Source organism: Thalassophryne amazonica, chromosome 13 (genome assembly GCF_902500255.1).
Source record: "Thalassophryne amazonica chromosome 13, fThaAma1.1, whole genome shotgun sequence".
Lineage (NCBI taxonomy): Eukaryota > Metazoa > Chordata > Actinopteri > Batrachoidiformes > Batrachoididae > Thalassophryne > Thalassophryne amazonica.
The window spans coordinates 98180082-98188816 of record NC_047115.1 but is presented as its reverse complement, the minus strand read 5'-3'; positions in this window follow the sequence as shown (position 1 = coordinate 98188816).

The window sequence follows — 8735 nt, the reverse complement described above, 5'->3', positions numbered from 1 at the left end:
ATCAACGTATTGATTTATTCTGCCTAACAGAAACCTGGTTACAGCAGGATGAATATGTTAGTTTAAATGAGTCAACACCCCCGAGTCACACTAACTGTCAGAATGCTCGTAGCACGGGCCGTGGCGGAGGATTAGCAGCAATTTTCCATTCCAGCTTATTAATTAATCAAAAACCTAGACAGAGCTTTAATTCATTTGAAAGCTTGACTCTTAGTCTTGTCCATCCAAATTGGAAGTCCCAAAAACCAGTTTTATTTGTTATTATCTATCGTCCACCTGGTCGTTACTGTGAGTTTCTCTGTGAATTTTCAGACCTTTTCTCTGACTTAGTGCTTAGCTCAGATAAGATAATTATAGTGGGCGATTTTAATATCCACACAGATGCTGAGAATGACAGCCTCAACACTGCATTTAATCTATTATTAGACTCTATCGGCTTTGCTCAAAAAGTAAATGAGTCCACCCACCACTTTAATCATATCTTAGATCTTGTTCTGACTTATGGTATGGAAATAGAAGATTTAACAGTATTCCCTGAAAACTCCCTTCTGTCTGATCATTTTTTAATAACATTTACATTTACCCTGATGGACTACCCTGCAGTGGGGAATAAGTTTCATTACACTAGAAGTCTTTCAGAAAGCGCTGTAACTAGGTTTAAGGATATGATTCCTTCGTTATGTTCTCTAATGTCATATACCAACACAGAGCAGAGTAGCTACCTAAACTCTGTAAGGGAGTTAGAGTATCTCGTCAATAGTTTTACATCCTCTTTGAAGACAACTTTGGATGCTGTAGCTCCTCTGAAAAAGAGAGCTTTAAATCAGAAGTGTCTGACTCCGTGGTATAACTCACAAACTCGTAGCTTAAAGCAGATAACCCGTAAGTTGGAGAGGAAATGGCGTCTCACTAACTTAGAAGATCTTCAGTTAGCCTGGAAAAAGAGTTTGTTGCTCTATAAAAAAGCCCTCCGTAAAGCTAGGACATCTTTCTACTCATCACTAATTGAAGAAAATAAGAATAACCTCAGGTTTCTTCTCAGCACTGTAGCCAGGCTGACAAAGAGTCAGAGCTCTATTGAGCTGAGTATTCCATTAACTTTAACTAGTAATGACTTCATGACTTTCTTTGCTAACAAAATTTTGACTATTAGAGAAAAAATTACTCATAACCATCCCAAAGATGTATCGTTATCTTTGGCTGCTTTCAGTGATGCCGGTATTTGGTTAGACTCTTTCTCTCCGGTTGTTCTGTCTGAGTTATTTTCATTGGTTGCTTCGTCCAAACCATCGGCATGTTTATTGGACCCCATTCCTGCCAGGCTGCTCAAGGAAGTCCTACCATTATTTAATGCTTCAAAAACATACCTCCACCAAGACCACATGTTCCATGAAGACAAATCAGACATGGAAGAAAAATACAGGATTTATTTTTAGTTTCTCCTTTTTGAGTATACAAAGAGAAAAAAAAACACCCCTATATGGTGGAAATGATAAAAAAACAAAGGTAATGTGCAAAATCAGCCACTATAAATTCCACAAAGTAGTTTAAATAAAACTAGAACCAAGTAAAAATCATACACTGAACAGCCCCCCACCTCAAAACCCAACCCCAACCCAGTGGGGTATCAGTGGAAAACTTGAAAAAGTCTTACAAATAAAGGTATGGATTTGAAATTAGAGAAACAGATGTGTTACAGAAAGTCTGTAGGTATAGTGGACAAGTTGGCAAAGGAATCAAAAACCACTTGTGTTCCTGCAGAGACAAACATATAACAGATGAAGAAGAATTCTATTAGACTATGTCACAACACAAGGACAGACCAGTTTCAGGGGTGACTTTCTTTTTCTACACTTCCACCACCTGCTTGAAGGCATGTAATTGTCGGGCTGCACCAAGACCGGTGCAGTCGAGAACCGGCGTTTCAACTCCCTAAACGCGGCTTCGCACCGATCCGACCAAGTGAAGGGAACTTTTGGTGAGGTCAGGGCCGTCAGGGGGCTAACTACCTGACTATACCCCTTAATGAACCTCCTGTAAAAATTTGCGAAGCCGAGGAACTGTTGCAGCTTCCTACGGCTCGTAGGTTGGGGCCAGTCTCTCACCGCTGCGACCTTGGCCGGATCCGGGGCGATGGAGTTGGAGGAGATGATAAACCCCAGGAAGGACAAAGAAGTGCGGTGGAACTCACACTTCTTGCCCTTCACAAACAGCCGGTTCTCCAACAACCGCTGCAGGACCTGACATACATGCCGTACATGGGTCTCAGGGTCCGGAGAAAAGATGAGTATATCATCCAGGTATACGAAGACGAATCGGTGCAGGAAGTCCCGCAAGACATCATTAACCAAAGCTTGGAACGTCGCGGGGGCGTTAGTGAGGCCGAACGGCATGACCAGGTACTCAAAATGACCTAACGGGGTGTTGAATGCCGTCTTCCATTCGTCTACCTTCCGGATCCGAACTAGGTGGTATGCGTTCCTAAGATCCAACTTTGTGAAGATTTTGGCTCCATGCAGGGGGGTGAACACCGAATCTAATAAAGGCAACGGGTATCGGTTGCGAACCGTGATCTCGTTCAGCCCCCGGTAATCAATGCATGGACGAAGACCGCCATCTTTTTTGCCCACAAAAAAGAAACCTGCTCCCATCGGAGAGGTGGAGTTACGGATCAACCCAGCAGCCAAGGAGTCCCGGATGTAGGTCTCCATTGATTCGCGCTCAGGCGGGAGAGGTTGTACAGCCTGCTGGACGGGAACTCCACACCTGGCAACAAATCGATGGCACAATCGTACGGACGATGCGGGGGAAGAGTGAGTGCCCGATCCTTGCTAAAAACGTCAGCAAGATCGTGGTACTCAACTGGCACCGCCGACAGATTGGGGGGAACTTTGACCTGCTCCTTAGCCTGGGAACCGGGAGGAACCGAGGATCCCAAACACATCCGATGGCAGGTCTCGCTCCACTGTACCACCACCCCGGACGGCCAATCAATCCGGGGATTGTGTTTCAACATCCAGGGGAACCCCAGAATCACACGGGAGGTAGAAGGAGTCACAAAAAACTCAATCTCCTCCCTATGATTCCCTGACACTACCAGAGTTACTGGTAGTGTCTTGTGTGTGAGTAAAGGGAGTAGGGTGCCATCTAGTGCTCGCACCTGCAATGGTGTAGGTAGGGCCACCAGAGGGAGCCCTACCTCCCTGGCCCATCGGCTGTCTAGCAGATTCCCTTCTGACCCTGTGTCTACCAGTGCTGAGGCCTTTCAGAAAGCGCTGTAACTAGGTTTAAGGATATGATTTATGTTCTCTAATGCCATATACCAACACAGTGCAGAGTAGCTACCTAAACTCTGTAAGTGAGATAGAGTATCTCGTCAATAGTTTTACATCCTCATTGAAGACAACTTTGGATGCTGTAGCTCCTCTAAAAAGAGAGCTTTAAATCAGAAGTGCCTGACTCCGTGGTATAACTCACAAACTCGTAGCTTAAAGCAGATAACCCGTAAGTTGGAGAGGAAATGGCGTCTCACTAATTTAGAAGATCTTCACTTAGCCTGGAAAAAGAGTCTGTTGCTCTATAAAAAAGCCCTCCGTAAAGCTAGGACATCTTTCTACTCATCACTAATTGAAGAAAATAAGAACAACCCCAGGTTTCTTTTCAGCACTGTAGCCAGGCTGACAAAGAGTCAGAGCTCTATTGAGCTGAGTATTCCATTAACTTTAACTAGTAATGACTTCATGACTTTCTTTGCTAACAAAATTTGAACTATTAGAGAAAAAAAATTACTCATAACCATCCCAAAGACGTATCGTTATCTTTGGCTGCTTTCAGTGATGCCGGTATTTGGTTAGACTCTTTCTCTCCGATTGTTCTGTCTGAGTTATTTTCATTAGTTACTTCATCCAAACCATCAACATGTTTATTAGACCCCATTCCTACCAGGCTGCTCAAGGAAGCCCTACCATTATTTAATGCTTCGATCTTATATATGATCAATCTATCTTTGTTAGTTGGCTATGTACCACAGGCTTTTAAGGTGGCAGTAATTAAACCATTACTTAAAAAGCCATCACTTGACCCAGCTAATTATAGGCCAATCTCCAACCTTCCTTTTCTCTCAAAAATTCTTGAAAGGGTAGTTGTAAAACAGCTAACTGATCATCTGCAGAGGAATGGTCTATTTGAAGAGTTTCAGTCAGGTTTTAGAATTCATCATAGTACAGAAACAGCATTAGTGAAGGTTACAAATGATCTTATGGCCTCGGACAGTGGACTCATCTCTGTGCTTGTTCTGTTAGACCTCAGTGCTGCTTTTGATACTGTTGACCATAAAATTTTATTATAGAGATTAGAGCATGCCATAGGTATTAAAGGCACTGCGCTGCGGTGGTTTGAGTCATATTTGTCTAATAGATTACAATTTGTTCATGTAAATAGGGAATCTTCTTCACAGACTAAAGTTAATTATGGAGTTCCACAAGGTTCTGTGCTAGGACCAATTTTATTCACTTTATACATGCTTCCCTTAGGCAGTATTATTAGACGGTATTGCTTAAATTTTCATTGTTACGCAGATGATACCCAGCTTTATCTATCCATGAAGCCAGAGGACACACACCAATTAGCTAAACTGCAGGATTGTCTTACAGACATAAAGACATGGATGACCTCTAATTTCCTGCTTTTAAACTCAGATAAAACTGAAGTTATTGTACTTGGCCCCACAAATCTTAGAAACATGGTGTCTAACCAGATCCTTACTGTGGATGGCATTACCCTGACCTCTAGTAATACTGTGAGAAATCTTGGAGTCATTTTTGATCAGGATATGTCATTCAAAGCGCATATTAAACAAATATGTAGGACTGCTTTTTTGCATTTACGCAATATCTCTAAAATCAGAAAGGTCTTGTCTCAGAGTGATGCTGAAAAACTAATTCATGCATTTATTTCCTCTAGGCTGGACTATTGTAATTCATTATTATCAGGTTGTCCTAAAAGTTCCCTAAAAAGCCTTCAGTTAATTCAAAATGCTGCAGCTAGAGTACTGACAGGGACTAGAAGGAGAGAGCATATCTCACCCATATTGGCCTCTCTTCATTGGCTTCCTGTTAATTCTAGAATAGAATTTAAAATTCTTCTTCTTACTTATAAGGTTTTGAATAATCAGGTCCCATCTTATCTTAGGGACCTCGTAGTACCATATCACCCCAATAGAGCGCTTCGCTCTCAGACTGCAGGCTTACTTGTAGTTCCTAGGGTTTGTAAGAGTAGAATGGGAGGCAGAGCCTTCAGCTTTCAGGCTCCTCTCCTGTGGAACCAGCTCCCAATTCAGATCAGGGAGACAGACACCCTCTCTACTTTTAAGATTAGGCTTAAAACTTTCCTTTTTGCTAAAGCTTATAGTTAGGGCTGGATCAGGTGACCCTGAACCATCCCTTAGTTATGCTGCTATAGACGTAGACTACTGGTGGGTTCCCATGATGCACTGTTTCTTTCTCTTTTTGCTCTGTATGCACCACTCTGCATTTAATCATTAGTGATCGATCTCTGCTCCCCTCCACAGCATGTCTTTTTCCTGGTTCTCTCCCTCAGCCCCAACCAGTCCCAGCAGAAGACTGCCCCTCCCTGAGCCTGGTTCTGCTGGAGGTTTCTTCCTGTTAAAAGGGAGTTTTTCCTTCCCACTGTCGCCAAGTGCTTGCTCACAGGGGGTCGTTTTGACCGTTGGGGTTTTACATAATTATTGTATGGCCTTGCCTTACAATATAAAGCGCCTTGGGGCAACTGTTTGTTGTGATTTGGCGCTATATAAATAAAATTGATTGATTGATTGATTGAAGGGTTAAATCCCCACTAAGGATTGTAACTGGGAGCCGTGTGGCAATATGTGTGTGTCCCACGTGAATTTCTTGGCCCACCCTAAGCCCAGTCTCTAGGGGCGGGCGTTGGTGTTTAACCGTTCGGGGCAATCGCTCAATTGATGCTCCATTGAGTCACAAACAAAACACGCCCCGCGTGGAAACCTCCTCTATTAGGTGGTCTAAATGTGGCCCTGCTCGTGTCCATAGCTTCGTCAGCAGGGGGAGCTGTCGTCCCACGGGACGTAGAGGCCAGGGAGCGTGGGAAGGGCGGACCTTTCTCGGACCCGGAAGGAAGAGGGACGGCGCGCGCCCGGCCACGTCCTTTGTCTCGTTCCCGACGGCGTTCCTCCAACCGATTGTCTAACCGTATAACGAGATCAATAAGCCCATCTAATTCCCGCGGTTCATCCTTGGCCACTAGGTGCTCCTTTAGGACTGACGACAGTCCGTTTACAAAGGCGGCGCGGAGCGCAGCGTTATTCCAGCCGGACCTCGCAGCCGCGATGCGGAAGTCGACTGCATAAGCGGCTGCGCTCCGGCGTCCCTGTCTCATCGACAGCAGCACAGTTGAAGCGGTCTCTCCTCTGTTAAGGTGATCAAACACAGTTCTGAACTCCCTCACAAACCCAGTGTATGTGTGAAGAAGCCGTGAATTTTGCTCCCAAAGCGCTGTAGCCCAAAGCGCGTGCCTCTCCCCGAAGCAGAGTGATCACATAAGCTATTTTGCTTGCGTCTGACGCGTACATGACGGGACGTTGTGCGAAGACGAGCGAACACTGCATAAGAAAGTCCGCGCACGTCTCCACACAACCTCCGTACGGCTCAGGAGGGCTTATGTATGCTTCAGGGGATGGTGGGAGGGGTTGTTGAACCACCACTGGAACGTTAATATCTAGCACAGGATCGACAGGAGGAGGAGCTGCAGCAGCGCCCTGAGCGCTCGCCACCACCTGCGCGGAGAGAGCCTCCACCCTGCGGTTCAGGAGGATGTTTTGCTCGGCTATTTCATCCATCCGAGCCGTAAAGGCGGTGAGAATATGCTGTAGCTCACCAATCACGCCTCCTGCAGATGCCTGCGCTCCCTGCTCTCCCATTGGTTGTTCAACAGCCTGGTGACGCCCCTCGGAGTCCATGACGCTGGCCGAGATATCCTGTTGGGAAAGTGTAGTGACACGGACCCACAACAGGGGGCGCAAATGAACGGACAATGGAAGGAGTCAAATTATAACACTTTACTGTTGTGAATGTCACAACCAAACACAGCAGATTTCAGAATGTGCAAAAGTCAATCAATAAATGTGTCGTGTGGGCAGGCTCGACGATAAGAGACGCCCGTCTGGAAACGAACCGGAACCACACGATTTCCACTACCACTGAACCCGAGGAATACTGGAGCCGCCAAATCCCGAAGTCTCCAGGTAGCCACCGTCTCAGCGTGTCGGATCTGGTACTGCTGGCAGAACGCAAAGACAGTCAAGTGTGGGTGTGTGAACACCCAGCAACAATCCTGGTGGGAATTCCACCTCCACCTCTCACTCAATACTTGCAGCGCGTCCTCAGAGGAAAAGAGTGCAGTATTGCACAGCCTCCACAAAAGGACCGGTACTCCTGCAAACACTCACAATAAACAGATTTTCAATATTATCACAAAGGCTGAGGATATTACCTCTAGATGAAGATGATATCTCGGCAGTGTGGTGGAGGTGTCTTCCTGCTTTTATTCCAGATGTGAGTTGGTTGATTAGTGACAGCTGTCACGGATGATGGGTGACAGCTGTCATCACGGCTTGTTCCTGAGGCGGCAGCGCCCTCTCGTGCCTGAAGCCTGCACTTCAGGCAGGGCGCCCTCTGGTGGTGGGCCAGCAGTACCTCCTCTTCTGGCAGCCCACACAACAGTAATGGCATATTTAATGGGAACAGAGTTGTTCAGTAGATTATAATACAGTGTAATTTCCCCACTTTTTTCTTCCTCCCATCCTTTATCTCTCCATTTCCTTGTTGACTCAATTAATGATGCTTTGGCGAAGGAGGGTGTTGATATTTCACTGGCGTTTGGGTTCTCGGAGTGTTCAGAAGTAACTAATAGAGCAGTAAGAGAGTTGGCAGTTCAACTGGACAAATGACTGTAAAGGAAGATCTTATATTGCTTTTCAAAACACTGTGATGATAAAGGAATATTTTAGCTGTAGCAGGCAGGAATCTGTGGTCATCACGAGGTTGAGATGAGGGCACTGTGGGCTGGATCTGATGGGCAAACACACGGATGGAAAGTGTGACTGTGGGCATTTAGAGACAGTGAGACATGTCCTGACTCAGTGTGACAACTGTGTCCCCCAGAGGAAACAACTGTACAGAGACCTGGGGAGTGCTGGTCAGCCAGTTTTACTCTGAAAGAACTCCTTATCTTGAGCAGTTGGAGCAAAATGGAAAGAGTACTGGAATATCTGCGGACCATTGGACTCTTCAGCAGAATCTGATCTAAGTGTTTTTTGTTTGTTTTTTTACGTAAACAGCAGGTTGCAGCAATACGCCTTGGATGCGTCTGGTCAGCTAGTTCGAGATGAAGAAGATGAAGTAGAAGCTTACCTCCTTAGTACGGGCCCGCGGCCGATGTGCTTGATGAATTCCTGTGTAAAAAGTAGTTCCCAGATAATTGTGATATATGTCTGTGAGATGATGAGTATATCTCATCTAAATCAATTCTAAAATTTACCACTAATAAGATTATAAAGAGAACTGAAGTTTTAAGAGTGATATTTAAGCATGAGCACTGTAAACACTGACACGATGGAGTTTGATGCAGAAGAGTTCAGAAAGATACAATTGGAATGTTTTGATGATCATTTACAGTTGGCGATGAAAGAGTTGGGT